Raw genomic sequence first — 26,740 nt, 5'->3', positions numbered from 1 at the left:
CACAAAGAATCACTGAGTTAAGGTACTTGTGTTGTAATTATCACATCTACTGCCTGAGGCCTATTAGTATATTCAGTAATAATGAGAGGCCAATTTCAATACACAACACATTAGGAGCAGCAGCCTGCAAAGTCTTCTCACCTCTGATGGAGGGGAAATAACACAGGCAGCTGGTATTGAACATCTGCTTCAGACGGCACTTGCAAACTGCAGTCTGTTGTCTGAGGGAAGTCAAGAGTGGATTAAGATCACCTTGATCCAAATTCACTGCTGTAGTCCCAATACTAGCCTCTGTGTCCAGTACAAAGGATTATGCACTGCATTGTGTTTCCTATTTCAAGGGGTTGAAATCAAGGCTGGGTCCTGAAACTCTAGTTCCTTGTCCCCACAGAAATCTTGATTAATAGTCCAAGCTCTCAAATGTGACTGAGGTTACAGTGATATTACTGAATGAACTCAAACAACACACAAGAAGAAAAGGATTGGGAAGAGACAAGTTAAAGAAAAAGCAAAATGCTGTGTAAAGGATACAGAAAATAAGCAATTTTGTTTTCAACGTTTAGTCAGCACCCTATTTCTGCTTTTGTGTCTGAGGGATTGCTTTGACCGAGATAAGGTCTGCTGTGGATCATTACAATCTCATTATTTTCCCTTCCAGTATTAAGCTGATGAGTCACTCATGTCAATTTTTGTTGCACAGGGGAATTATTTTAAGGTATTTTGCTTTGATCTTCCAGTGCCATCCCAGACTCAGAGAACAAGGTGGTGATCAACTCCCAGGCTTAAGCCCTATTTCAGTCGGATTTGTCCGATTATTTGACCATTAATACCATGCAGTCCTGATCACAAGCAATCAGCAGCCAAAAGACGATAAGACCATGAGCAATAGGAACATGAGTAAGCCAATTGTCCCCTTAAGCTTGAACTACCATTTAATAGGATCATAGCTGGACAGTGTTGTTGCAACAGGGGCAGAGAGACTCATTTTCCCTTCAATTAAACCAAACGTATTCTAGCACAGAGCTTCACAAAGTGAATGCTGGGACCCTGGAGAGGAGGTGGACAAGCTGAAAATTTAGGGTTGCTGCAGAGGTCTCAGTTGTAACAGGAGTTCCCTCCGCATGCTCTCAACCCTTCTTCATCCACACTAGACCACGTGAGGTCTGGGGAAAAGTGTACCTCCAGGGTACAAGTGGCAGTGTATACGACGTACAAGTGAAGACGAGCCCAGAGAGTAGCTACTAGGAGCTGGATGATAGCAGTCACAGTCACTATATTTTACAGATGATACCAAGCTTAAGCAGAGGTTCACAGACCTAGATCTTGCGTTTCTGCCATGTAGCATGGTTCCAGCAGCCTGCAATGGGCCTACAGATGTGCTCAAAATTTGGATGAACATAAATAGAGTACATAGAAATTTTAAAAGCACAGGTTTAGTACTTGAATCTAAATGTTAGTACAATGCTCACAGTACATGCTGAACAATAGCATCCAGTTGTTAGTTTTATTTATCTTCTGTTCATTATCATTTAACTGGAGACTCAAAGTCCTGACTGAATCTTTTGAGTTGTAAAGGTGTCAGCCTTAGCTTAGTGATAGAATTCTCACCTCTGAGTCAGAAAGTTGTGGGTTGAAGCCACAATTCAAGTATTTGCATACATCACCCTTGCTAACACTTCAGTTCATGACTGAGGGAACAGATGAGATGTTAAACCAAGGTTCAACCTCATTGGACTTTTAAAAGATTCCATACTTCGATGCAAAACAGGGTGATTCACTTGGGTACTGGCCAACATTTATCTCATAATCAACGTCACTAACTACTAGTTGGGCATCTATCCCATTGTGAGACCATGTTGTTGACAGCATAAGCTGCATTTTTACAGTTGCACTTGCACTTCAGCGGCTATGGATCATTTTTGAATTGAATGGGAAATTTCAAGAAACACCTGAAAATTCAAAGTTGATGCCATTTACAAAATAGAAATTAAGGACCGAATTTGACGGAAAATTGGAGAAGTGTTACTTATGCTGTCATCCCGAACTCACTTCATTCCCAATGCACCATGCTTCTATGGTGACTCAGTTGTCATATTCCCCTCATGTAAAAGATGGAAGTACTTGCTACTGTTGGGTAAACATGAGATTCTTGGCAAGCGCACTACCTTTAAAACACAGTTGTGCAAGAGTTCAAATGCTGGCAGTCTGGAGTTATTTTTCATCATTTGTGAAATCTAGTCTAAAGGAAAATTTGTTCCCAGCTTTGTAAACAGAGATCTGGAGGTCCTGTTGGACGGGGTTACACAGAGAAGAGCTGTCCTCTTCCTCCAGGACCAACAGAGGAGGCCACAAGACCGGATACTGCCAGTCTAGTCTGAGAATGCCATTCAGGTCAGTGCTATTATCACGGTCTGGAGGAATGTCCAGCAATGTTGCAAAAAAGCCAAAGACCTTGTCCAACCAACCTGTAGCAGTAGCAGTGTGCATTATCTACAAGATGCACTGCAGAATTTTGCCAAAGATCCTCAGACAGCACCTTCCAAACCCAAATCCACAACAACTACCACCTGGAAGGACAAGGGCAGCAGATACATGGGAAAACTACCACCTGCAAATTCCCCTCCAAGCCACTCACCATCCTGACATGGAAATGTATCACCTTCCCTTTAGTGTCATTGGGTCAAAGTCCAAGCAGGTACAAAGTGAGTGAGCAATAAGACAGAAGTAAGGAACCCTGAGATACACTCTGGTCAAATCCAGGTAGGTGCCAATCTCTGAGTGCTAAGGGTTCTAGCAGCAGCTTTTCAATGGGGGATGCTGGTGCACTGCAAAATACAGCTTTGAAATGTAAAAACATCTTGCAAGTGGATCGGAGATGTGCCACAATGGTGCAGTGAGGTTGGCACGTGTCCAATGCTAATGTCCGTGGATGGAAGGGGTGTAGTTAGTCACTGCATATGGAGCAAGCCCTGAGATGTTGGTGTGTGATATGCAAGGTAGAAGTACTGAGGAGCAAGCAGCAAGCCGGAGTCGCGCATCGAGTTTCTATCTGGTGGGTGGGGGAATGAGAAACTGCATATATGTGGGGAGAGGTTATCTAATAATACAATGTTAATGCCTGCTAATGCATGTAATTAGGCTTCTCCCCAGTCAGAAAATCTCATCTCGCTGTTCAACACTTGGTCAGAAAATGGAACTTTTTTGCTCTTGTCGTTGAACAGCTCCTCACTGCCAATCTCACACAATTTTCCGAACTTTCTTGACAATGTCCACATTCAGCACTTGAAAATTTGCACCCTAGCATTTTCTTGCCATGGTTTCAGGTAAGACAGTTGCCAAAGTAATCCACTAGAGGCACACAGTATTTGCTGAGATATGGTAAGAACTGGCGATGCTGGAGTCTGAGATAACACAGTGTGGAGCTGGAGGAACACAGCAGGCCAGGCAGCATCAGAGGAGCAGAAAAGCTGGCATTTCGGGTCGGGACCCTCCTTCAGAAAATGAGTTAGGTCATCTCAGTTTGGAACTAAAGTTTCGATGCTGCATTACTTTCAGTGTCCAAACTGACAGACTGGATTATTTAGGCAAAAGTCTTGCTGCAGATTTTAATCTAATGATCACAACTGGAAGATAAATGTGCACTTATTTTCAGAACTGTTTTTGTGCTGTGTTTCATAAGCTCGTGTAGACCGTCAACATTTAAGTGCCAGATTTTACCATGGAGGCAGGAAGTTGAGTTGCTTGATTCACAGATCGGGTCTTTTATTGAGAATGACACTCACATTCATGATTTTCACTCCAGTGGAAAGGGAGTCATAGGGTCATACAGTCATGGAGCATTACAGAATGGAGAGGCCCTTCAGCCCACCGCATTCATGCCAAACATCAAGCTTCTATCTTCACTAATTGTACTCCCCAGCACTTGGCCAGAGCCTTGTGATGCTATAGCATTTCAAACATTCATCTAATTTCGTCTTAAGTGTTGTGATTCTTCCTGCTCCAACCACCACTTCAGCCAGCGAAAATGCACACCACTCTCTGGGTTAAAAAAAAATTGTCCTTAAATAGCCTCCAAACTTCCTGTCCTTATCTCAGATCTATGCCTCCAGGAAATTGACCCTTCTACAAAGGGGAACATTTATTCCAACCTTATCTATACCCCTCATAATTTTGTAGACATTAATAAGATCCCTCTGCAGTCTTTTCTTCTCCAAGAAAAGCCACCCCAGCCTATGTAGTCTCTCTTCATTGTTGAAACTGTTCTGCCCAGGCAGCATTCTGGTGACTCTCCTTCGCACCCTTTCCAGTGCAGTCACATCCTTCCTATAGTGTGGCAACTAGAACTGCCCACGTATTCCCCAGCTGAGGCCTAAACAACATCCTATACAGTTCCATCATAATCTCTCAGCTCTTGTATTCTATACTTTGAATAATAAAGGCAGGAATCCCATTTGACTTCTTAACCACCCTATCCACATGTCCTGTTGCCTTCAAGGATCTGCTTAAAATGCACACCAAGGTCTCTCTGATCCTCAAAAATACACAAATCCTATGATTATGGACTTCCTGGCTTGTTAGTCCTCTCAAAATGCATCACCTTGCACTTTTAAGGATTAAATCATCTGACCAACCTGTCTATATCATTCTGTGGTCTAAGACTTACCTCCTCACTATTTACCACACCCAATTAGGCAATAGAAAATAGGAGCAAGACTAGGCCATTCTGTTCTTTGAGTCTGCTCTGTCATTCAGTAGGATCGTTGCTGATCATCCAAACCAATAACCTGTTCCTGCTTTTGCTCCACATCCTTTGATCCCTTTAGCGGTATCCAAATGCTGTATCTACCTCCTTCTTGAAATCATACGATGTTTCAGCCTCGATGCCTTTCTGTGGCAACAAATCCTACAGACTCACTACTCTCTTAGTGAAGATATTTCTTCTAATCTCAGTTCCAAATAGTTTACCTTGTATCTTTAGGTTTTGGCCCCTGGTTCTATACTCCTCTGCACCATTTCTGCATCTGACCTATCTAGTCCTGTTTGCATTTTACAGGTTTCTGTGAGATCCCCCTCATTCTTCTGAACAAAATAATCCAAGCCGGTTCAACTTCTCATTTACCACTCCTGCCATCCCAGGAATCAGTCTAGTAAAACCTTCACTGTACTCCTTCTATAGCAAGAACACCTTTCTGATTAGAAATTTTATTATAAGAATGAGAAAATAACATTGGCAACATAGATAATGTCAGAAGCTCTTCATGAAATATATGCTTATAGGAGTAGAATAAGCTTTTTCATTTAAACAGAATCTTTGCATTCCAGGCTATTACATTAGCTGTTGATTGAGTCGCTCCCCCTTTTCTGGCCGAGTGTGAATGTGGACTTGCTCTGAAGTTAGCTCATTTTACTGGCTAGGTGAACCAATGGCTCAATTGGATATTGCAATCTGCCAGAAACACCACCCCAGAATTTAATCTCCTCCGACTGCCAAGTGTAGAATAGCATCAAGGTCCACCCATCGCCCTTTCTGTAGGTCACACTTGTTCACCAGAATTATCTCCTTCAAATTGTGGGACCTGCTGATTTCTTTCTTGAAGGTCTTGACTCACTTGAAGGATTCCCAGCTGCCTATGCTCTACACCAACACAAACCCATCAGCAAAGGAATCACAATTGCTTGGGAAGTTCAATGCCTTCCCTCAGGCTTCTTGAAACATAAACATGCACCTGCTCCAGGACGCCACAGTTTGTCTCTATGGAAATGACATAAATATCTTCCAGAGTTTCATTTGTCTCAGAATAAAGAGCATGGTTTCCATACAGAAGCTGTTCCAAAATGGCAGTTTCTCCAAATGATCCAAGCCACAACTGGCCACTTTACGTCTCTTCCTCATCTCACCAATCTGGAATTGCTAACACTAACCAGGAGAGGTGGGCACTGTAAATAATAAACAAGAGACTTGGGACGATGTAACGTTAAGATTACCTCTCTCTGAGCAGACATCAATTCCACCCGTTGCCATGGTAAGATTTGAACCTATGTCCCCAGAGAATTAACTTAGCAAGTGGAATACTAGCCCGGTGGACATTTTCAACTTGCCGCCATCTCCCTTTAAAGGGCTGTTTAGCCCAGTTGGCAGAGTGGTACCAATACTGCAAGTACCAGCTGAAGGTACCATGAAGGTCATAACTTCTCATTGCCATCCTTTGCTTGATGACCATTAGGTTAAACCACCACTAATTATCTCTTGATTGTGATAGCTGCTTGCTATGACTGGCTTGTTGGCCTAGGGGTATGATCCTTTGCTAGGGCTATGCAAGAGATCCAGGTTTCAGATCTTGGACATATTCTGATTGCTCAGTGCAGTCATTTAGCTGGACAGCTGATTTGTTAATCTCTTAATTTATTGCCTTTCAGATACTAATCTATCTTCTTATTTTTGCCACCAAAGTGGATAATCTCACATTTATCTACATTATACTGCATTTGCCATGCATTTGCCCACTCACTCAGCTTGTCCAAATCATACTGAAGTATCGCTGCATCCTCCTCATAGCTCACCCACCACCCAGCTTTGTGTCATCTGCGAACTTAGAGGAATTAAATATTGCGAACAGCTGGGGTTCTAGCGCTGATCACTGCAGTACCTCATTGCCTGCCATTTGGAACAAGATCCATTAATTCCTATTCCTTTGTATCCTGTCTGCTAATCAATTTTCTATCCATCTCAATACACTACCCCAATCCCATGCCTTTTCATTTTATACACAAATCTCTTATAAGGAACTTTGTTGAAAGCCTTCTAAAAGTCCAAATAAAGCCCTTCATCACATCTGTCTTTTGCTCCTAATGCCTCCCCAATTACATGTCATCTTATGTGCTCATGCCACATTCATGGCACAGCCATTCTCCCATGCCACCTTTAAGGACACTTATACATTCCATGCTATTTCTAGGCCTACATCAGCCTCATTCCTTCTCCATTACTCTTATATTCCCCATATCATTTTCACAACAATTTGCCAGTATCAATAATGGTCAGAGCTCAGGAGCCATGTGGAAAAGAAAACATAGTTATACATCTAACAATCTAAGTTCCCAACCAAAAATGCTTGATATTGAGATAAACTCTCAGTTATGAGACTCATTCAAAGATTTCAAACCTATAATTAATTTTATGAGCGAACATAACCTTGATTTCAAGTAAATCTTTGAAAAATAAGTATACCAATGATCAAATCAATGAAAAATTTTAACATTGTTCTCAAGGCATGCTTTATCAGATTACAAATGAGAGAGTTCATTGACACATTATATTTACGTGTGTCTCTTTTGTCAGTGTACAAGCTGTTGAGGTTTGAAAGGTTGGTTACCATTGCCTTCAGGAAATCAGCCTTGAAAGGATAGAGAGATTCTGGATAATTAGGGGCAGATTTAAATAGAAAAGCAAGTGTCCTTGGTGATAATTGAGCACTTGTGAAAGGTCATGGCAGAATGGAAACAATTAGAAGATGTTCTCCTTGAATTTAAAACCTATCAATAACTCGTTGCAAACTGCACTTTCATGATGCGACTGCAGTGGAGTCTTACTCTTTAACAAAATCTGTCTGAATGATTGAATATTCTTCCCAAATGCTATGTTACATACAGCTCTCATAAGTCACAGTTTGTCTTACTAAAAGCAGTAGAAAAGGTGTTTGCAGATGGTTAGCTTCCTGAGTCCCAAGCTTGAACAAAGTTATTCGATATGTCTGAAGAAAAGGTTACAAATCTCCTCAGGTGTCATTGCTGAATGTTATCTGTGAAACAATGGGTTAAAACTGGTGGCTGTACATCAAGGAAACATGGAATCATAGAATTCTTCTAATACCGAAAGAGGCCATCCCAGTCCAACATGTCTGCACTGGCTCTCCAAAGGAAAGATTTTTCTAGTGTCACTCCTCCACCTTCTCCCCATAGCCCTGTTCACTCTTCCCTTTCTGGTAATAATCCAATTTCCCCTTGAATGCTTTTACTAAACCTGCCTCTTCCAAACTCTCAGGCCATCCATTCCAGATCCTAACTGCTTGCTGAATGAAAACATTCCTTTCATGTCTCTATTGCTACTTTAGACAATTACCTTAAATCTGTATCCCCTTGTTCTCAATCCTTCACCCATTCTTCCATCATCAAATTTTCTCTCAATTTCCCTTCTCCAAGGGAAATAGCCCCCTCTTCTCCAATCCATCTCCATAACTGAAGTCCTTCATCCCTACAGCCATTCTTGTGAATCTTTTCTGGGTCCTCTCCATTGGTTTCTTGTCTTTGAAAGTAGCATTACAGCAAATGTCACAGGAAGACCAGGATATCAGTGATTTCTGTGAAGCACAGAATATAGAGTTAGAGGTTCAGTTTGGGAATTGATGGGTGGCAGAGCTGCAAACCATTCAATTCAATCAAGATGGATGCAACAGCAAGAAAATGGAGATTGTGAAAAGGATCATAAACAATTGCTTCAATCTGATTGGATGAATAGAAGTTTCCAAGGTTTAAGTATCAGAAAGACTAAACAGCACAAATCTTTCTGTCACTATTTTTGCCATAAACGACCTGTGCCGAGACCTTCATCCATACCTTTCTATTAGTTCACTAGATTAATTCTGGAGATGAAATGCTTATCTTATGATGAGAGAATGAATAGTTTAGGTCCATACTTTTTAGAATTTGTAAGGAAGGGAAGAGATCGAACTGATGTATATAAAACGTCAAAGGGATTGACAAAGTAGACATAGAATGGATATTAATCTTGTGGGAAAACCGACAATGAGCGGTCATAATTTTCAGCTGACAAGTGGCAGATATAAAACAAACATGAGGATGAACTCCTTCTCTCAAAGGGTTGTGAATCTGTGGAATTCACTACCCTAGAGTGTGGTGGATGCCAGAGCACTGAATAAATTTAAGGAGGAGACAGACAGATTTTTTATTAGCAACAGATTGAAGGTTTATGGGGTGTAGGCCGGTAAGTGGAGTTGAGGCCGTGATGAAATCAGTCAAGGTCATGTCAAATGGCAGAGCAGCCTCAAAGTGCTGAATTGCCTTCCCCTGTTCCAAATTCTTACGTTGCTTATGCCTTACTCCCTCTGGCGCTAATTCCACAGTTCTTCTGGTTGGCCTCTCAACTACAAATGTCAATAAAGTTAAACTTCTTCAAAACTGCGCTACCCATATTCTAAATCACCTATTGCACCATGCTTACTGATTTAAATTAGTTCTTAAACCAAATGACTCAATTTTAAAATTTTCATCATTGCCTTCAAATTCCTCCATGGCCTTGCATCTCTCTACCCCTGCAACCTCTTTCAGCTACATAAAATTCTGAATCTCTGTGCTCTTCCAATTCTAGACTCATGCATTTCCTGATTTCATTTGCTCTACCTTTACCGACCAAGTCTTCAGTTGGCTGGATTCTGGAAACTACTTCCTCAGCTTCTCCTCTTCATTTACTTTCTTAAAGTTGCTCCTTATAACCAATGTCTTTGACAAATCTTCTGGCACCTGTTCCAGCATCTCCTTACATGTTCAGTGTTAAAATTGAGCTGATGAAATTCCTGTGAAGAGTTTGAGACTATGCAAGAGGTGCTATATAAATGCAAGTTGTTGATATTGCTGCTGATCAAGTAATGGATGTTGGACAAATATTATGACATCTCATTGGTAATGGAGGAATAAAGAAATGCTAGTGATGGAAAATGGTTATTATTCTTTCTTTTGTATAATCAAGCTGATGCCAAGCCTGTGGACAATATTGTCAGGAAGCATGACATTGCTGGCAAAAAATTAGGAAGGTTTTTTTTCCTTCAGTAACCTGTTATTGTGGTATTGGAGTATCAAAGCCTGGATGTGGTATTTAGTGGACAAGAGTAATTGCAGAACTGTTTTTATTGACAGATGTTCTGGAATTAGAAGTGACAAAAATCTCGCAATTCTGACTACGATTCAAAGCCAAACAAAATTTGATTTGTGGATTTGATTGGTGGTAGTGTAATGCCAGAACTTACGGTGTGGAATATATAACATTGCCCACTGGAAGTAGGTGAAAAATTATCGACAATTGCTCAATAACCATCAATTCAATTCCTATTTTGTATGTGAAGTTCAGCTTTTGCACCAAAAACTTAAAAAGATCTTGTAAAATCTATTGAAGAAAATAAAATTACACAATGAAAGCAATGCTGAAAGAATTTTGTGTCTGGTGTGGCACAAAGTCTTATAGACAAGAACATTGTCTGAGGACAGTCTTTGTTGAGATAGTTGAATGACAGCCATTAGAGAGCTGCAATTGGCTTCAATGCTCCTGTACTAGGAAGTGGGGGTTGGTTAATCAATAGATCCTCAGTCATCTCTGTTTGAAATTGCGCATGGATTTGGATATCAGATAAGGACAGATTCCAGCTCTGCCACGCAGATCCCTGTGGTAAAATAGCTCGCCACCACTCACTGTTTAATCTCATGCGTGAAGAGTAATTACTGGATTGAATCAGAATCACAGATGCATTGCGTTAGAGGAGGAGGCCATTTGGACCATTATGGCTTGTTAGGTGCCTAGCTCCAATCTTCTGTTTTATCGCCACACTTTTGCATTTTTGTTATTGTAATAATCATCCAATGTCCTTTTGAATACCTTGTTTGAACTTGCCTCCAACTCATTTCCAGGAAGTATATTCCATGCCCCAACTACTCACCAAGTAAAAATGATTTTCCTCACTTCCCCCTTACTTCTCTTGCAGATCACTTCAAGTCTGTGCTTTTTCATTCCTGTTCCTTTTAACGAGCAGAAACAGTTTCTCCCTATCTACTCTATCGAGCCTGCTCACAGTTTTGAAAACCTCTATCAGGTCTCCTTAGTCTGCTCCTCTCAAAGGAGGAGATTCTCAACTTCTTTAATTTATCCCCAAAATGAAGTGCCTCATCTTTGGAGCCATTGATGTAAATCGCTTCTGCACTCTCTCCAATGAGGTACTGAAGGTCTATTAGTCCGTAGAATCATGCTCCAACAAGCACCAACTTCTGACAAGAGAAATTGGGAACAGATGAACTATTCCGTTTTAGGTGGAATAAAGTAAAATATAGCTTTGTGAGATTTTTTGGTCATTTTAATGCTCTAAACTCAGACATAATGCAGCCTAGAAACTGTCAAAGACAGTATAATCACCACAGTACTTGGGGGTAGGGAAATGTGAAAATCCTTGCAAGTGAAGCCAGTGCAAAGAAAATTTTAATTTCCCAGCAATTCTGCCTCTCTAGGGTGCTTTGGGTGCTGGAAGTTACTAATGAGACAATGTTATTAATCTTAGCCAAAGGAGATAGTAATTCCCCCGCAGCTAGAGCTTTCCAAAGCCTGTCTGGCTCATAAAACCCGAGGCAGTTCACTTTCATGTGCTTTGGTGCTTATCTGCATTGACAACAATATGGTGACACTTCCCTTCCCCTGATGTGCTAGCCTCAGCTAAGGGCCACGTGAGGTCAATGTTAACACACTGAGAATTTTACGAGTGGTCAAGAGACATGCTGAAAAGGTCAGATTACATTAGCAAAAGCACTGCTCACCTTCCATTACTAATCTGCTTTTCAGTCGGAAGAGTGAGCAATATTGAAGCCGAGATTTTGACAGTCACCTTGACTTACAAGAAAGTAGAGCACAAGTGCTGTTGCCCCCTCTGTATTTTGGAGGATACAAGGTAAATCTGGCGCAGAGGAGTTAAAGACCCCAATCTGTCGACTCAGCTGTTGTCAGTCGCTTACTGAGCACGGCTCATGAACAGCAAGGGGTCAAGAGTCAGGGGCAAACTCCGGAAGCTGCTCTATTTTAGAAATTATGTCCATGCAGAACAAAGCTACCGACTTGAGGTGAGCTGGAGAGCAACTGCCTCCTGTTTCTGAGCAGGGAGCTCCCCTGATGCAGGTGGAATTTTTTTTGCACAATTACAGGGCACAATAACCCAATCAAATTTAACAATCAAAGTTACATATTTATGTTCCATGTATATTGCGAATTATTTTGGATCTTGTAATTAATATTTCTGAAAAGACTTTGTGGATTTTCCTCTGTAACTGCCATAATTACTCCAGAAGCATATAAATAGATTGTTTACATTTTGCCCACTTACTGAATGTCCTGATAACTCTGAGAAATGTTTTCTAAACACTTCACTGTAAAGATTGAACAGATCTAGAACCATAATCTATCCATTCACTATATTCATTGTCTACTCTGACTGCTGCTGTTTGCATCAGTATAAATTCTGAAGCAATCTTAAATCCTTTCCTTCTACGTACAAATCACATATGAAGTGTCTGTTACACCACACTCTGTCAAGTGCCTTCATAAAATCTATAAAACACTGCTTTACATTTTCTTAGGCTCCTACTGTCCCCTCCATTACAGTTTTTAACATAAATGTTGTATTTCCTTCCTTCAAGGAATCCATATCAATTTTGCTAATTATTAATTCTATTAATTCCACTCTCTGCACTCATCATGATTCTTAGAATGATTTTGATTTTGTGATTCATGAAACTGATCTTTGCAGCAGTCCACATTCCGTTGCACCTGATCTTTTAAGTAGTGCTATAATGTGAGATAAACAGATGACATAGTTGCAATGGCAGATATAAAGGAAAATCTACAGATTCCTGTGAAGACCATTGTTATAAATAGCAGCATATGTGGATTATCACTTTAACCTGCAGCAAAACAGTGTGCATCGGTAATATCAAATAAAAGAATTAAACCCAGATGCAGAATAGCAGTGAGATGCAGAATAACATGGAATGATTAAAGAATAAATACGTAGATTCATTGTCTGTTTTGATAGGTTAGCTTAACAACATCTGCCAGCAAAAGTGATAAAGACATCAGGAAATGCATGATACTTGCAAAATAAACCTTAATAAAAATGCCAGCCCTCTTTCGAAGTAATAACATTGCAACTGAAAGCAAAATGAGATCACGAAAATATTACACTTGGTCAATGTTACCTACGGATGTGAAAGCTGGAATATGAGCAAGACGATGTAGGATAAATTAAACAAAACAGGGATGTAGTTTCTGAGATGCATGATGAAGATTAGTCAAACATCACACACAACTAATGAGGAAGTTTTGAGGAAAGTACGCATGCAACAGGTTTTCTCAATGATCACCAGAGATAAGCACTATTCTTTGGGCATGTTCTTAAGAGAAAAAAACTTAGGGCTGACTCCTATAGGGTTCTGAACAATGTGGGCTATGGTGAGAAACCTGGGAGAATTGCATGAAAAGTCTGGTGAGGCATTCCTCATTGTGGAGACCAACTCATTGGATTTTTAAATAGAGTTCATACGATCCCTACAGAGTGGAAGCAGACCATTTGGCCCATTGAGTCCACACCAACCCTCCAAAAAGCATCTCACCCTATCCCTGCATTTCCCATTTCCTAAACTGCACTGTACCTAAATTGTGGGAGGAAACTGGAGCACTGGAAGGAAACCAAAGCTGACATCAGGAGAATGTGCAAACTCCTCACTGACAGTTGCCCAAAGGTAGAGTTGAACCTGGGTCCCTGATGCTGTGAGGCAGCAGTGCTAACCACTGAGCCACCATACCACCCTGCATCAAGCAGAGATTCTCACTAGGCAGCAGTGAAATGCTTACTGAGGGGGATTATTGCTTGTTAATGGCACCATTAACTGCAAATCTCACCAGCAACTATCATTCCAATGCTGCTGCTATAACATTTTACATGTCCTGGACATGTTTAGACACCCAACTCAGGGCTGCTCACTTGCTCTCTTTGCACTTAATCACTTTGACATGCCTGTCTTGTCCAGCTATGCCCGGCCTTTTTGTGGAATACCCCTTCAGTAAGAGATGGCAGGCTCACAGTCATTCTTTTATTGCCTTTACATTTAATGCAGACACAAAGTCAGCAACCTTGTCATGGTTTTCAGAAATCCTCCATCAGGAGAAGGGAGACAGCCTTCAGCCAAGGTGTCCTGGCACAGTAGAATCATAGAATCCCTACAGTGTGGAAACAGACCATTTGGCCCATCGAGTCCTTACCATCCTTCTGAAAAGCATTCCACCCAGACCCGCACCCCTACTCTATCCCTGTAACCCTGCATTTCCCACAGCTAATCCACCTAGTCTACACACCCATGGGCACTATGTACAATTTCTGCATGACCAGGCCACCTAACCTACATACCTTTGGACTGCGGAAGGAAACCCACGCAGACACAGAGAGAATTTGCAAAGTCCACACACACAGTTGCCCGAGGGTGGAATCGAACCAGGGTTCCTACTATTGTGAGTCAGCAGTGCTAACCACTGAGCTACCATTCCACCCAGTAACTTAAGACTGGCCTCTGATGCCAGTCCAGTATCAATTAATCATTCGGAATTGTCAGGTTCAGGATCTTCTGGGCAGTCCATCATATATCTTTGCTCTTTCTGCCCTATTGTGGGCTGTTTTCTTCTCAGATGAAAGAAAGGGAGGTATTAAGGGAAATGGCACAGCTGTGAGTGTTGGTGCAGGTGGGGGAAAGATGGTGAGGTTCCCCGAGTGAGTGAGCTGGCAACATGGAAGTATTGCAGTTTTAGTAGCCTAGGAGTATTGAGTGGGTGAGAATGAAGGAGAGAAGATGCAGCATTCAATAGTGAGAGCGATTGTGCATTAGTTTTGGAAGGTGGGTGCTGTAGCAGAGACAACGTAAGTATGAGGTAGCAAAAAGAAAGTGGTGGTGCTAATGCTGGAAGAATGGTTAAGGTGATTGACCTTCCTTCACTGCTGAGTGTGGTGTCCTCTGGGATAGGAGAACATCCCTGATCTGACCTCCCAGATGCACATCTGCAAAGTGGGGTGCCAATTTCATCTGAGCTGCCATGACCATGACAAATGCCATGAGATGGGTAGGATGCCTCTGGACTGACAGTGATTGTCCAGATGCACAACCATCTTTTAAAGATGGTGCCATGGATGCCAGTCTATTTTGGGATGCTTTTCCAGGTTCTGCGAGTAGTAGAATTGAGTTAGCATCAGTGGTAGCTAATTAATGGGTTAAGTTTGGGACAGTAGTATGTGAAAACTCACTAGGGCTCACAGAAATAATTGCTCAATGAAATTTGACAAAAATGGCTCTCCACCAAAATATGTCAAGATTCAACCCTTGATACATTTGATAGTGACTGGTAACATTGAGGGTAACAGGGCAAGAGATATACTTTTAAAAAATCATCAGCTTATGAAGCAATACAGGTACTACTCAAGATGGCGGCAGCAGAGTATGCAGCACCTGGACTCTTCAACCTTGGCTTCGCCCACCATCATTTCTTCTTCTTCCTCTCTTCTTTTTTCCAAGATTTTAAAGCGTTCTTTTCATTAAAAAGCTTATTTTGAAGCAGCTTTGCGCTAGAGCGGAGCAGGGACGGTTATTGGACTGGGGACCAGTGCAGGTGGACAGCGGCTCGCGAGCCCCGTCAGACCACGTGTGGAAGCCCCCGCGCTGATCTACTGCAATGTAATGTCTATCTGTAATCTGTCTATCTGACTGTAATCTTTGTCTTTTAACTTCATTTCTTATTTTCCAACTGATACCGTGAATCGCTGTAAGGTGAAGTAACTTTTTTTTAATCTCTCTATTTTGTATCTAAGGTCTGTACCTAGGCACTTTGTACCTGACATGGCACCATAAGGGGTGCCATTGTAAACTTTTCACTGTGCTCCTGTACATCTGTACGTAAGTACACATGACAATAAACCTAATTCTAATCATAGTTCTAAGGTAGAAGGGGGCTGAGTCTTACCAGAAACTAAGTGTCATCTTTGCCAAGCTTTATGGAGGGCTTCTCACCACGAGTCCTTGTAGGTTTTCTCACACACTCTTCCCAAACTCACCTCTTTATCTAAGCAGTACACCTTTATAGCGCCTACTTGTCATATTCTCCCACTCACCAAAGGCCGTTGCTGCTGTCTTCCAAGATATTTGGCGACAGAGTCACCTTTACTACCCAGCTGTGCACCCTGTCAAGCATTGGCAGTACACAGCTGCCCTACACAATCTGTTCTATTTGCCCCATGTCGGACACAGGGTAATTGACACTCTAGAGGTCCTGCTGGTTGGGGATGCATGTGCTCAATGCCCATGGAGCATGCCCTGAGTTTTTGGTGACTAAAGGAGGCAGGAGGAGCTGGAGTCTGCTGGAGTCGCCAAGGACTGCTCTAAATTTCATGTCAGCAATTATTATCGCCTCGTTTCTAGCCAGCAGGTGGGAGAATGAGAAACTGCATATTAATAAGTTGAGATGACGTAGTAATGAGATGTTAATGAATGCAAAAAAAGAATCTTGCTGCTCACCAGCGAGAACCTTGTCTCCTCATTCAACACTTGGGCCTGAATCTTACAGTTCTATGGCGAAGTATCAGTCGTTTCAGGTTTTTTGGATGGCTTTTGCTGTGAAGCCTTGCAAGTTTTCTCACTATCCTATTACAATTACCTCATTAACTACATTCCCTGCTCCTGTAGTGTCCCTTACATCTGAATCCAGCCCCATCTTACCATGTTCCATTCCTGAAACAACATTAATGCTGGGATATCCCAGAATTCACCAGGATTCCATGTGCCTGTGCCTCCTTGAAAAGCCTGTTGTTTACCCAGACAAACGCCATCAGTCAGCAACTGCCCTGCATGGTTCCTGATATTTGCCCCAGACATGGGTAACCACAGGAGATAGATGGCCTACTTTGTGGGCAGGGACATGAAGTACTGCTGGATGGGAGTGCCCCTTCCCCCAAGACTAGAGTGGAGGCCATGACACCACACTATGCCTGGGCCAAGGCTATCGTTCAGGTCAGTGCAGTCTCGGCTGCCTAGAGGAATCCACAGCACTGTAGGAAGAAGGCCAACATGCTTCTCCAGTGTAAGTCACACAGTCATAGAGCTGTACAGCCTGGAAACAGACCCTTGAGTCCAACTCGTCCATGCGGACCACATATCCTAAATTAATCCAGTCCCATTTGCCAGCATTTGGCCCATATCCCACTAAAACTTTCTTATTCATATATCCATCCAGATGCCTTTTAAATGTTGTAATTGTACCAGCCTCCAACACTTCCTCTGGCAGTACATTCCATACATGGACCACCCTCTGCGTGAAAAAGTTGCCCCGCCACCATATTCCTCTCCTACCTCACACAGACCCTGTCTCTGTTACTGTATCCACCTCCCACCAAGGTTTATGCTCTACCACATTCAGTATTACCTGCAACATTTGCCTTCAGCCTGACATTCTATCAACAGACAATGTCAAATACTGCATTCATCACTTGTGCACTCTGTTACCTACAATACTTCTGATTAAACAATACCTTGAGTTTATAATTCTAATTCTTGCTTTCAAATTCCTATTGGGCTCATGGCTTTTCATTTCTGAAATTGCTTTCAGCCCCAAAACCCTCTGAGTTTTTTGAATACCTCTAATTCTGGCTTTTTGAGCAACCCTGATTTTAATTCGTGGAACAGTGATAGTCATGTTTTCAACTGCTGAAGCCTTAAGCTCTGTAATTCTCTTCCCAAGCCTTTCCAACTCTCTTCCTCTCTTTTCTTCTCTAAGAGGCTCCTTCAAACCTACCTCTTTGATCGCTTTCGGGTTGTTAGCCCGAATATTGCCTTATGTGGTTCCATGTCAAATTTTACGTTGTAATGCTTTTGTGGAACACTTGGGGACATTGGTGTGATATAAATATAAGTTTTGTTTTTGATCATGTTTTATTTGTTTTCTGGGAACCATTCAGATCCATACTGGGTCTATATGATCTTCTGCTGATAATTATACACAAAACGGAGTGAAGTTGTAACCAACCATTTCCAGTTCCCGCTTTTAGTAAATTACATCCTGAAAAATTGAAAAAGTAATTCTGTGCGCTGCCTACTTCACAATGATTCGTCCTCTTTGTTAATTCAATGGTGTGACAGAAGGTATGAGTAATCAGAATGGTGCCAGTGGAGAGTTCGTTAACAATCAGTTCATCTTTCCCAGAGTTCATTGCATTTTCTCTCACTGCAGACAATAAATGCACATAGAATGTCAATTAGTAAAAGATATCAGAGAAGCTCACAAACAGTATTGCATTTTTCTCGCTAAGGAAGAACATTGCATTTACACTTGATATACAAACGCTTTTAAATAAAAATGTTTTTTTGAGTATGGATAATAAGGTAAGGCAAAGTTTATTACCCATCTGTACTTGTAGTTGCTGCGAGTCTTCATGAGGGTGAGACTAGAGTCCCATGTAGACCTGAGCAGGTAGGACTAGCAGGCACATGCCCTGAAGGACATTGGTGAACTGCTTTGGGTTCTTATAGATATCCGGCAGGTTTCACAGTCATATTATTATATTAGGTACACCTTTAATTAATTAAATTAATTAACTTGCTGGCATTTGAACCGACAACCTCTGCGCTATTAGCTGAATACCATAATCAGTGGGTAACCATACACATATAAATGAACCAGTTTGATTGTTTATCTATCTAGTCATCCTTATTTATATTGGCTCTGACATCATGCTGTGTGATACTGACAACTGAAAACCTAAGGACTTAATTTTCAAACGCATGACTCTGAATGAAACAATCACAGATCGCACCAATTTTGTGAATGTGTGACCTCCACATTAGAGGCACACATTCATGAAATTGGCTGCTGAACTCGGTTATCTGAAATTCTTCTCTCTGCTATTTTAGCAAAGGTGCTAGCTCATTTAAACAAATTGGTTCAACACTTCCACCAAAATATTAGAGAATGAAAATACAGGAAATATTTTATACGTTAATGCATTAGCAACATACAGTGTAATTTCAAACAAGTTGTCCTCTATGTTGAAAATAATGTCACCTAACAAATACTTTTACAATTTTGCTTTCTTGTTAATTTTTCAAAGCTATTATAACAAAAGTCACAAAAATCTTATTAAAGCATGATTATATTCATTTTATCCATATAATGCAACATACAGACAACACTGACAGTCAAGTTAGCTTTTTTGTTGTGCCTGTTATTAATCCAACATCTTTGCAAACAATGCCAAAATACAACCTCAGCTTTAGTGAACAGACAATGGAATACAGTGCCTTATTCTGTCTGTCATGATAGAATTCCTATAATGTGGAAGCAGGCCACTCAGCCCATCCAGTCCATACTGACTCTCTGAGAGCATCCAACCCAGACCTACCCAGTACCCTAACCCTGCATTTCCCATGACTAATCTGCCAAGCCTACCAATCACCTAACCTCATCTCTTTAGGCTGTGGGAGGAAACCTGAGCACCCAGAGGAAACCCATGCAAACACAGGGAGAATGGGCAAACTCCACATAGAGGCTGGAATCAAACCCATGACCCTGGTGCTGCGAGGCAGCAGTGCTAACCACTGAGCCACCATGCCACCCTATTGCTGGCAATCTTCCATCCTGAGAGATGATGGTTTGTGTCTTGGTGGTCAAATCTGTATTAAATGGCTCCTAATGTCGATCAGGTTGAGGTCCACTCTTAGCATGGCAATGTCTGCTGCATTTGCTGCTAATTAAGACAGTGAGGTGAGAAGCCACAAGATTTATTGTTTTCTCTGGTCTGCTTCACAGTCAGCTGAATGCTCCATTTCTCCTCAATTCTTCCCATACCCTTCCCAAAGAGTTAGCTTCTGGAGGCCCCAGCCATCAGCATCTCACAGTTTTCAGGTTCAATCTCCATATCGTACTCACAGTTCATTTTCATATCTTGTTTGTAAAAGTGCTTGTAGTGGAAGCTTGAATAACCAGCAGGTCATGACCAGTGGCCAGTTTACCATACAGAAGGTTTTTAGATAAACAGCCACCATCTGATTAATGTGGCCAAGTCCATGCAGATATTGTTGAATTAGCAATGAGTCAATGCTGATGGAAATTGAATGGTTCAAAGGGATGAGTTGGCAATCTTGTCCCACCAAGTAATACTGAGCATACATTCAATACAGTCAATATGGGAACAATTTAGCCTTTTCTCCTGCCAAACATATCTTGCCCAGGTGTCACTGCTGTAGAGATATACCCTAAAGCCACAGGCTTGACAGATTTTCATTTATATGCGTTCTTATACATGCAAGATAAAAAAAGAGAGAGGTTGTGAGTTCACCTATGTGAGCGTGTACTTTCTTAATTCAGGCAAGACGTCAGGAAGGCACCACACTAATAATGTTAGTAGTTGGGTTTGACAGCGCATCACTGCTGAACCTCAGACCTTTTCACCTAATGTTACAAGCCAGTCAGCTTCAATGATCATATACCCACTTTTGTATGGTTTATGCCTTAGAAAGCTATGTAGTGATAATTAAGCTGCATTAAAATAAATTGATAATGACATCTTGTGACATAAACAGCCATGATTTGTTTAATTAAGCAACATTCTCTCTTAGTCTGTGGACTTAGGTCTTCCAAGTTATTGAAGAGCATGTTTATGCAAATAAAAGCATGGCCAAATGCCACAGATTATTTTTTATGGGTTTATAAAAGTAAGGCAATCTTTGGCTTGTAATCTACTTTTCATTTCCTGTGAATTTTATCGGAACATTCAGTTGCTATGCAATATTCAGGTGTAAGTACTTGTTGATAACCTGCATGAAAAAACTCCACTGATGCTTCATCAATATTATCTAGTAACTTACAGATCATGAAACTCCGAAACTCAATTTTTGCCAAGCTAATTGAAGTCAGCTCAGGTTGGATCAATAAATACTTCAATCAGAGGAGGAATCAAAGTGCTTTTTCGATGGACATCAAGAAACTGGGAGAATGGAAATATGTATAATTTTTGAGGACAGGATTTTGTTCAGTTATGTTACTGCTTAGCTATAGAAGATCTTCACAAGATTTGAAAGAGTACAAATAAATAACTGCTTCACCTGCAGATGCGCTTGTGGCCTTGAACAATGAGGATGGAAGAAGTAAAAGGGAAAGTGTTACATCCCCTGCAATCACATGGGAAGGTGCTACAGGTGGAGGGAGTTGAGGTGTTGAGAGTGATAGAGGAATAGACCAGGATGACACGGAGGGAACAATCTCTATTCATGTTGACAGGGTAGAGGAAAATGCATTCAGTGGTGGTGTCATAGTCATAATAGAATCCCTACAGTGTGGAAACAGGCCCTTCAGCCCAAACCGACCCTTAAAGCATCCCACTCAGACACATCCCCCTATAACTCACCTAATCTACTCATCCCTGAACACTATGGGCAATTTAGCATGGCCAATCCACCTAGCCTGAACATCTTTGGACTGTGGGAGGAAACTAGAGCACCCAGCAGAAACCCACACAGACAAGGGGAAAATGTGCAAACTCCACAAAGACAGCTGCCTGAGGGTGGAATCAAACCCAGGAGCCTGGCACTGTGAGGCAGCAGTGCTAACCGCTGAGCCACCATGCTGCCCTGGAGGTCACAGAAGTGACAGAGGATAATCCTTTGAATACAGAAGCTGGTGGGGTAGAAAGACAAGAGGAACAGTGTCATGCTTCTGGCAGAGAGTGAAGGGGTGAGGGCAGAAGTGTGGGAAATGGGTCAAACATGGTTAAAGGCCCTGTCAACCACAATCGAAGGGAATCTATGTCTAAGACTGGTCAGAAGTCCCATTGTGGAAGGTAGCATAATCAGAACATCTGCACCAGAGACCGAGAAACTGAAAGAATGGAATGGAAGCTTTACAGGAATCTCTATATGAGGAAGTGTAGTTGAGATAGCTGTGATGGATTTGTACTGAATATCAGCTCAGGCCCAGAAACAGAGACAAAGAAGTCAAGGAAGGCAATATTAGATGGACTAAGTAAAGTTGATGGAAGAGTGGAAATTGGAAACGAAGTTCATGAATTCTTCCAGTTCCAGATGACAGCAGGAAGCAGCACTCATGCAGATATTGATACTAGAGAAAGAATTGTAAGGGCTCCTTTTTTTTAAATTTCAAAAATGTACTTTATTCATAAAAGTCATCCATAAGTACAAACAAAGGTTCTAAATCATATCTGTATGTCTTTACAGAAAAAAGCAAAACATTGGAATTTTGACATTTATCAGAGCTTCGCTATAGTTGCAAAACACAAAGGCATTTTCTGTTTATGCAGGTAACTATTTATAGAGTCTTAGAGTCATACGGCATGGAAATAGAACCTTTGATCTGACTGGTCCATGATGACCATGTTCCCAAACTAAAGTAATCCCACTTGCCTGCGTTGGCTCATATCCCTTCAAACCTTTCCTATTCATGTACTTATCCAAATGTCTTATAAATGTTGTAACTGTACCTGCATCTACCACTTCCTTTGGTAGTTCACTCCACACATGAACCACTCTCTGTGTAAAAGAGTTGCCCCTCAGGTCCTTTTTAAAACTTTCTCCTCTTACCTTAAAAATATGACCCCTAGTTTTGAACTACCCCACCCAAGGGAAAAGACCCTTGCTATTCACCTTATCTATGCCCCTCATGATTTTATAAACCTCCATGTCACTGTTCAACCTCCAATGCTCCAGTGAAAAAAGTCCCAGCCTATTTTTGTAGCTCAAATCCTTCATTCCTAGCAACATCTTGGTACATCTTTTCTGAGCCCTCTCTAATTTAATAATTGTCTTCCTATAGCAGCATGACCAGAACTTCACACAGTACTCCAGTAGAGGCTTTACAAAATCCTGTACAACCAAAACATGACATCCCAACTCCTACACTCAAAGGTCTGAGCAATGAAGGCAAGCATGCCAAATGCCTTTTGTAACCACCCCTGTCTATATGTGGCTATGTTTATTTTGAGGCACTGAGAAGGTTTGACAACTGAATGGGCCCTCGTTATGCTCTGGCAGAAAGACCTTAGATCTTTCCCCACTGTGCCTTGGCAAGCTTTCATGAGTCCCTCAGCCCTCTGTGATAGAGGACAGGAGGACTGGGAGGCCATGCTGTCTGTAGACTTCGTGTCATATGGTCTGGCACAAAAGAATTTGCTGATCCTCAGGATGTCAGACTGACATGACTTTACCAAGCCATCTTCTTCCTTCAGGCTGCTGAAGACAGAGCTCTCCCTACGCACCTCCTGGAAAAAGAAACATGAGCACGTCTCAGCCTGTTCCACAGAGCAGACTCTGGACAAAAAGATGATCTTCGAAGCTTCTGAGGCAAGGAGCGAGGCTTGCTGGCTCTTCACCTTCTGGAGATCCTCCTTGACATTGACCCCCATTATCTGCAGCAGGAGCAGGTTCTGCATACTTATTTGGAGTTTGGACAGTTTACCCCATCCTGCTGTTGCCTTCTAAACACCTTTGAGGATGAAGAACCATTTGATGTTCCCCTTGACCATTTCCCACCAGTCTGCTGATGACTCAAAGAGTTCTCCAACCTTAGTAGTCCTTTTTAAGCCCCTCAATGCTTTCTGGAGTCAAAAGTTTCACATTCAGTTTCCAAGTTCCCTTGCTGGCCTGCTGGTCATCCTGCAGATGACAGTTGGCCAGCAGGAGGCAGTGGTCAGAAAAGAACACCAGCTTAATGTCAATGGATCTGTCCGAGAATGTGCGGGACATAAACAGGAAATCTATCCTGGACCAGATAGACCCATGTGACTGCACTTCATCTACAGAGCTGCCAAGGATGTCGAGCAGCTTGGTGCCTTTAATCGCTTTCATCAGGAATCTGGAGATGGCATCCAATTTGCTGTCAACTCTTCCACAACGATGTAGTTGAAGTCTCCGGCCAGAATGGCTGGCTTGGATGTTGCTAGCAGCACTGGGAGCTGCTGCCGGATAGCCAGATGCTCACTCTTTACCGCCAGGGCGTACACGTTAATTAGTCTCAGGGGAGCGTTTCTGTACATAATGTCTACTATGAGGAGGTGCCTGCCCACCACCTCCTTAACTTCAGAGATGGTTGAGAGGGTTGGACTATTAGGAGAGACTGAGTAGACTGGGATTATACTCATTGGAATTCAGAAGAATGAGGGGAGATCTTATAGAAACATATAAGATTATGAAGGGAATAGATAAGGTGGAGGCAGGGAGGTTGTTTTTGCTAGGTGAAACTAGGACTAGAGGGCATCGCCTCAAAATAAAGGGAAGCAGATGTAGGACTGAGGTCAGGAGGAACATCTTCACCCAAAGGATTGTGAATCTGTGGAATTCCCTGCCCAGTGAAGCTGTTGAAGCTACCTTGCTGAATGTTTTTAAGGCAAGGCTAGATAAATTTTTGAACAGTAAAGGAATTAAGGGTTATGGTGAGTGGGCAGGTAAGTGGTGCTGAGTCTCAAAAAGATCAGCCATGATCTTATTAAATGGCGGGGCAGGCTCGAGGGGCCAGATGGCCTACTCCTGCTTCTAGTTCTTATGTTCTTATGTTCTAAGTTGCCTCCGCGAGGCAGAATACTAGGCTAGAGGAGCGACTATCATTTCCCCCTGACCAAGTCAATAGCCTATGGGTCCGTAAGCACAAACATTTCCTGTAGCTGCTGAGGTTTGGTATCCCACTCTCCTGTAGAAACAGGAGGTCCACTTCGATGTTGGCCAGGTAACCTAACATGGAAACACATTCTGTTGTGGCTTTTACATTACACACGTTTATGCTGGCAATTTTCAAACCAGTTTTGAGATTTTAGATTACCATTCCGTCCAATAAAGGTTTTAGCCTTTTGCAGTTCCAACAATACTCAAATTGTTTGACATCATCCAGGATAAAACAGTCTGCTTGATTGGCATCCTACAATTCTAAACGAGAAGTAAACATAAAGTAAAGTCCCCTTGACACTGTCCCCGTAAAACATTCCTAGGACAGGGAAAACAGGGGTTCAAATACAAAGTAAAGCTCCTTTGATTCTTTTAGGAAATCCAAAAACAATTAGAACGAAACAGTCCTATGCAGTCGACCAGAAACTTACAGAACTAAACAGAAACTTACTGAATCAAAATGACGACAACCGACAATCAATGATGCACACGAGTCCCTACGACATCCATCAATCTCAAAAGACCTTTACTGGGCCAGTGAGCACTATGTGCTCCCTCTCCAATATGAGCCTAGCCACAATACGGTGTCATTAACTGGTGTCAACGTCAACAAGCTATCTGACAACAGGAGATATCATACCTATACCCAATCTTGCCACTGGCCAGTGTGAGGATGAATGCCCTTCCATCAAAGTTACCTGCCAGGCTACTAGAGGTGGAAATCTTACACAGCTTCTCTTGCCTAACCCAACGCCACTGAAAATGTGGTAAATCTGCTGTTAGCTTATAATTGGGGTCAATTATTTCAGCATGATTGAACTGCAATTCAGCCTCTTGATGCTTGCTATAAGCAAATGAGTCTCAGTTTCTCGATCTAGTTCCACACTTACAAACTCTACAGCTCAAAACCTCCCATACCTTTGGCGAAAAGATTGTCACATAATCAATAGTCTCATTCACTGAGGGTTTAAAGTTAGCTGTGAGGGAAAAGGAAAATTGCTACAGTGTCACGATAAGGGATAACCTTCTGGCGCAAAGGTGACAGCATGCTGTTGGTGCAAAGTAGGCTTTAAGCCCATCCTATACTTGAACTGAAAGTGCTTAGTGTTAAAGGTTAATAATACTCAGCACCCTTCCATTTTTTGATCGGTGCCAAAGTTCACATCCTTCTTCCTGAAAGAGAATACATTTTTAGGAGGTTACTTAGAGTTACCATCATGCATTTATGAAAGGCTTTGATGGCTGGTGATCAATAATTTGCACGATTGAGAGAGACCAGGCTGATTTCACATTTTGGGAATATTTCCTCTATGCACTGTATGTGACACCAGTCAAACTGTTACTAAAGAATAGATTTACTACTTTGCGCACAGAGAGAATCCTCCGCCAGGGCTGAACTCCCTGTCAGCTGGCTGCTTGGAGGAGCAAGGCTGCTTCCTCAGGGAGAAAGGGAAACTGGAGTGTGAATTAACCTGTGCCATTTGGGTGCATCTCTTCACATTAAATCTCAATGGCTGGAGTCCAGGGTCAGCTGCCCTTTCAGGACATGTACGGGATAGAGAAAACAAAACAGAAAAATAGAATGGTCCCAAATTTCATCACCAAAGTCAATGAAAAGTGCACTGTGATCAGACCGGTGATTGCCAGGACTCAGGATGGATCAATGCCCTGGTTTCTATAATATTTTCCCAGAAGACCACTGCTGGCACTTTGTGTCATTTGCCAACTCTTCTAGCATATGGTACACAGTCAGGATGTTTTTAATTCCTGTACGGGATGTCGGCATTGGTTACCCATCCCTAGTTGCCTTTGAACTGATGGATTTTCTCACCACTTCAGAGTCAACTTCATTTCTGTGGGCCTGGAGTCATCCCTAAACATTACAAGATGGCGACAACTGCAGGGTAGAAAGTATTCAGGCTGTGTGCCCATACGCTCCCAACCCTGTTCACCTGGCGGCATTCTTCTTTCCTTTTGTTTTGTTTCTTCAGTTCTTTATTTCTCTTTTATATCAAAGTTCAACTTTTCTTCTTTACTCCAGTTGTGGTAGTGGAAGATGGTTGTGAGGCCGTGCTGTGGCAGCGGCAGCATGGTGGATCCAGGTGTCCGTTCCTCATGGATTTCCCGAAGGCTCCATTGTCGGTGGGTCTGGTCCATTCTTCCCGGTGGTGGTGCAGCGGTTTCAGCGATGGCTATAGCAGTGGCTGTATGGTGGTTCTGG

The 26,740-nt window shown here is 42.0% G+C and overlaps 1 pseudogene; it reads right to left on the bottom strand.

Moving 5' to 3' along the window:
* Positions 1–5,331: 5,331 nt before the first annotated feature.
* LOC109912549 lies at positions 5,332–23,294 on the bottom strand (annotated as a pseudogene).
* Positions 23,295–26,740: the final 3,446 nt, after the last annotated feature.

This window comes from Rhincodon typus, chromosome 2, assembly GCF_021869965.1.
Source record: "Rhincodon typus isolate 14 chromosome 2, sRhiTyp1.1, whole genome shotgun sequence".
In the NCBI taxonomy this organism is placed as follows: domain Eukaryota; kingdom Metazoa; phylum Chordata; class Chondrichthyes; order Orectolobiformes; family Rhincodontidae; genus Rhincodon; species Rhincodon typus.
This window is presented reverse-complemented; position numbering and strand designations above follow the sequence as displayed.